A 5121-nucleotide genomic window follows, 5' to 3' on the forward strand; every position below is an offset into this window, starting at 1 on the left:
TGTCCTGGAACTCCCTTTGTAGACCAGGCTGGCCTCGAACTCACAGAGATCCGCCTGCCTCTGCCTCCTGAGTGCTGGGATTACAGGCATGCGCCACCACCGCCTGGCTAGCTATCTTGTTTAAGTACACATCACAACGCTCACACAATAACAAAATAAGTCAATGAAACATATTATATCATTAAGTAATACAAGACTGCACTTTGAGATACATATGCATATATATCAATAAAAGTATAATTACACACATATGTAATCTGTATATATGTACATGTATATTTGTGAAATTAAACTTTTACTGAGGTAAATTAGACATTAATATATATACATATAAGGTAACTTTTTAAGCAATTACTTTCAGTTGGAAATTCAGAGACCATAGCTGTGCTGGCTAGTTTATGTCAACTTGACACAAGCTAGATTAGATTCACTTGGAAAGAGGAAACTTCATTAAGAAAATGCCCCAATCAGGCCTATGGGTAAGTATGTGGTGCATTTTCTTACATAGTGATTCATATAGGAAGGCTCAGTCTACTGTGGGTGGGACCATCTCTGTTCAGATGATCCTGAGCAAGCCTTGGAGAGCAAGCCAGTAAGCAGCCCTCCTTTATGGACTCTGCATCAACTTTTGCCTCCAGGTTCCCGCCTTGAGTTCCTGCCCTGACTTACCTATATGGTGGATCAACCTCCTTTCCCCTGAGTTCATGGTATTTTACCATAGCAATAAAAACACTAACAGTAACATTGCACATTTGCATAGATCAAATTGATTTAGTCATTGAAAGATGTCCAAAGCAATATTTCTTCACTATAATTTGCAAACTCAATATATAAATACACATTTTAAAGGAGCTCGAATGAAGATAACCTACATGGGTGGATAATATTTATCCCAGAAAACAGAGGCCATTAAATGACAATCTTCTCCCCAAACACAGGATACTTCCTTATGAGTTAATGCTCATGAAGACCCAACAGACCCCCTCCAATAAAAAACAACATAATGTGGGTATTGCTTTTGCTCTTGGTTACCCATTACAATTAGATGATGTGATTTATTGCTGAAAACAGCACACATGTTGGTTGAAGGACACAGAGAAATAAATTTGAAACTGACTAGGAATCTTCCCCCTGAGGGCTAGCTTTAATAGATGTGGGAAACAAAACATTACTGGGGGATAAAAGACATCGATGATATTATTCAACACTGGATCCTGCATAGTATAATATTGACCTAGTAGGCAAAATGTACAATAGGAGTGTTGACTGTTATCGGGCGATCATTTAATTTTTGTGGGATTTGAGGCTCTACAGTAGGTTAATCATGCCTAGTACTGTAAAGCTGGGCAAAAGCTCATGGTTAGGAAGGAAATAGGTCCAACTTGGAAACCTACTGTTATTTTGCCAAATTAATGTTGTCAAACTGCCTTCTAAATATTTATATTTATATACAAAGATTTGTGTTGCTTTCCATCTTTATCAGCAATGACTCATAACTGGTCAAAGTGTTGAAAATAAGTGACTGTAAATTCTCATCCCTGAATGGGACATCTGTATAATCCCTCCTGCCACACACACACACACACACACACACAAACACACACACACCTCAGGAAACAACATGGAAAGGAGGACAGAAAGAAAGAGTTGGAGGTTCTGGCTATTACAAATCACGCTGCTATGAACATAGATGAGTAATTCTTTTGCAGTATAATAGGGCATCTCTTGGGTATATTCCCAAGAGTGATATTGTTGGATCCTGAGGTAGGTTGACTCCCATTTTCCTGAGAAATCGCCACACTGATTTCCAAAGGGATTGCACAAGTTTACATTCCCACCAGGAATGGATGCGTGTTCACCTTACTCCACATCCTCTCCAGCAAAGGCTATCACTGATGTTTTTGATTTTAGCCATTATGACAGGTATAAGATGGTATCTCAAAGTTGTTTGGATTTTCATTTCCCTGATCACTAAGGAAGTTGAACATGACCTTCAGTGTCTTTTGGCCATTTGAACTTCTTCTGTTGAGAATTATCTGTTAAGTTCAGTACTCTATTTTTTAATTGGGTTAATTAAAATTTTAAAGTCTAGTTTCTTGAGTTCTTTATATATTTTGGAGATCAGACCTTTGTCTGTTGCGGGGTTGGTGAAGATCTTCTCCCACTCAGTAGGATGCCTTTTTATCTTAATGACAGTGTCCTTTGCATTATAGAAGCTTCTCAGTTTTAGTAGGTCCCATTTATTCATTGTTCCCCCTTTGTCTGTGCTACTGGGTTTATACGTAGGAAGTGGTCTCCTGTGCCCATCTGTTGTAGACTGCTTCACACTTTCTCTTCTATCAGGTTCAGTGTGGTCAGATTTATATTGAGGTCTTTAATCCATTTGGACTTGAGTTTCATGCATGGTGATAGATATGGATCTATTTTCATTCTTCTACAGGTTGACATCCAGTTACGCCAGCACCATTTGTTGAAGATGCTTTCTTTCTTTCATTGTGTAATTTAGCTCCTTTGTTGAAAATCAGGTGTTCATAGGATTGTGGATTAATATGCAGTTCTTCAATTCGATTCCATTGGTCAACCTCTCTGTTTTTATGCCAATACCAAGCTGTTTTCATTAATGTAGCTCTGTAATAGAGTTTGAAGTCAGGGATGGATGGTAATGCCTCCAGAGGTACTTTTTTATTGTATAGAATTGTTTTGGCTATCCCGTTTTTTTTTTGTTTGTTTTTCCATATAAAGTTGATTATTGTTCTCTCAAAGTCTGTGAAGAATTTTGTTGGGATTTTGATGGGGATTGCGTTGAATTTATAGATTGCCTTTGGTAGAATTGCCATAGAATTTACTATGTTGTTCCTACGTATCCAAGAGCATGGGATAGCCAGAACCTGGAAACAACCTAGATGCCCCTCAATGGAAGAATGGATAAAGAAAGTGTGGAATATATACGCATTAGAGTACTACTCAATGGTAAAAAACAATGACATCTTGAATTTTGCATGCAAATGGATGGAAATAGAAAACACTATGCTGAGTGAGATATCCCAGACCCAAAAAGATGAATATGGTATGTACTCACTCACTAGTGGACTCTAGCCATAAACAAAGGACATTAAGCCTATAGTTGACAAGCCCAGAGAAGCCAAATAACAAAGTGGACCCAAAGAAAAACATATATAGATCATCCTGGAAATTGAAAGGAAATAAGATCGCTGAGCAAAAGTTGGGAGCATGGGTGTGGGTGTAGACGAGGGGATGAGGTTGATGGAAGGGGAGGGGGAGAGGGAAGGGAGAAGGGAAAGACTGGCGAGAGCTTGGGGGAGTGCGAGGGTTGAGATGAAGGAAGGGCAGATATAGGAGAAGGGAAGAAGATAGCTACATTAAGGCATCCATTTTAGGGTTGGCAAGAGACTTGGCTCTAGAGGGGATCCCAGGTGTCTATAGGGATGTCCCCAGCTAGGTCATTGGGCACCAGAGCAGAGGATGCCTGAACTGGCCTTGCCCTACTATCACACTGATGAATATCTTGCATATCACCATAGAACCTTTGTCCGACAATGGATGGAGATAGAGACAGAGACCCACATCGGAGCACTGGACTGAGCTCCTGAGGTCCAGTTGAAAGGCACAAGGAGGGAGAAGACAAACAAGGAAGTCAGGACCACGAGGGGTTGGTCCACCCACTGAGGCAGTGTGCCTGTTCTAATGGGAGCTCACCAAATCCAGCTGGACCGGGACTGAATGAGCATGCGATCAAACCGGACTCTCTGATTGTGGCTGACAATAGGGCTGACTGAGAAGCCATTGATAAAGGCACTGGGACTTGTTTATACTGCATGTCCTGGCCTTTTGGGACCCTAGTTTATAAGTATGCACAGCTTCCTAGGCCTGGATGTAAGGGGGAGGGCCTTGGACTTCCCACAGGGCAGGGTTCCCTGCTCTCTCTCAAGCAGGGAGGGGGAAGGAGGAGGGTGAGTGTGGGAGCGGGAGGGGAATGGGAGGAGGGGAAGAAGTGTAAGTTTTTTTAATGGAAAAATCAATCAATCAATAAATAAAAAGATAAAGAAAGAAAGAGTTGGGGAATGCAGAGGGTGCCGTGAAAAGCTTGTATTCGGGACATGATGTCTTAGTTCATACTAGCCATGGCTGTCAGCGTCAAGTCAAGCCAGCCAACACCAGCATGGGGGTGGAGACACAGTGGGCTTCCCTGATAGCTGAGGAACCCCCGGAAGTTAGTGACTGCTTGGGGAGAGTCAGTTTTGAGGGTGTAGCTTCTGATCCTTTGCACATGCTCTAGTGCATGGCCACACACCATGTACATATAAGGAGAACCGACAGGATATGAAAAAGAAGAGGACATGAAGTTGGGAGGGGGATGGGCTGGCAGGAATTCTGGGGAGCTGAGAGGGGGAAGTGGGGTTAGACAATCAAAATACATTGCATACATATATGAAATTCTCAAAGGATAAATTAGCTAATGATTTTTTAAAGAATATATATTTTATTTATATCATTTTTTATTTCTTCCTAACAAAATAATCACAATTCCTTTCAGATCCTCCCATCAAGAGATACAACTTATTTTCTATTCCTTTCATCAAGTCTGGCTTTGTAATTTACTTGTTTTAATAGAATGGCAGAGGCAACCATATCACACTAGGCTTGAGCATGTGTCCTAAGTGGCTTTGCAGTCTCTTTTGATGCTGTTTTTGTAACCTCTGCCATTGCCTTTATGTAAAAAAGTTGAATCTTGGCCTGCTTGTGCTGATCAGAGAAGCCTTATTTTAAGAACATTAGATAGATAGATAGATAGATAGATAGATAGATAGATAGATAGATAGATAGGGAGGGAGACTTAGCTAAGCTATTGAGGACGGGTAAATCTTCAGATGGCCCAGTAGTTTCTCACAGATGCAAGAGTTTCCCTCTGAGAAAATCAGTTCCATCTTGGTTCACTAGAACCACCCAGCTTAACCCTTAAATCACAGAATCATGAGTTTAAAAAATACTGGTTAAGAGCCGGGCTGTGGTGGCGCACGCCTTTAATCCCAGCACTCGGGAGGCAGAGGCAGGCGGATCTCTGTGAGTTTGAGGCCAGCCTGGTCTACAAGAGCTAGTTCC

General features: G+C 41.3%; 1 protein-coding gene across 1 annotated transcript in view; it reads right to left on the minus strand.

The window, feature by feature from the left end:
• LOC101985499 (phosphatidylinositol 3,4,5-trisphosphate 3-phosphatase TPTE2-like) overlaps positions 1–5121 on the minus strand; it is a gene marked incomplete at its 3' end in the record, with an annotated part of 99014 nt that overhangs the window by 21323 nt on the left and 72570 nt on the right. The gene's annotated exons all lie outside the window — the stretch shown is intronic.

Source organism: Microtus ochrogaster, unplaced genomic scaffold (assembly GCF_000317375.1).
Source record: "Microtus ochrogaster isolate Prairie Vole_2 unplaced genomic scaffold, MicOch1.0 UNK41, whole genome shotgun sequence".
Taxonomy (NCBI): Eukaryota; Metazoa; Chordata; class Mammalia; order Rodentia; family Cricetidae; genus Microtus; species Microtus ochrogaster.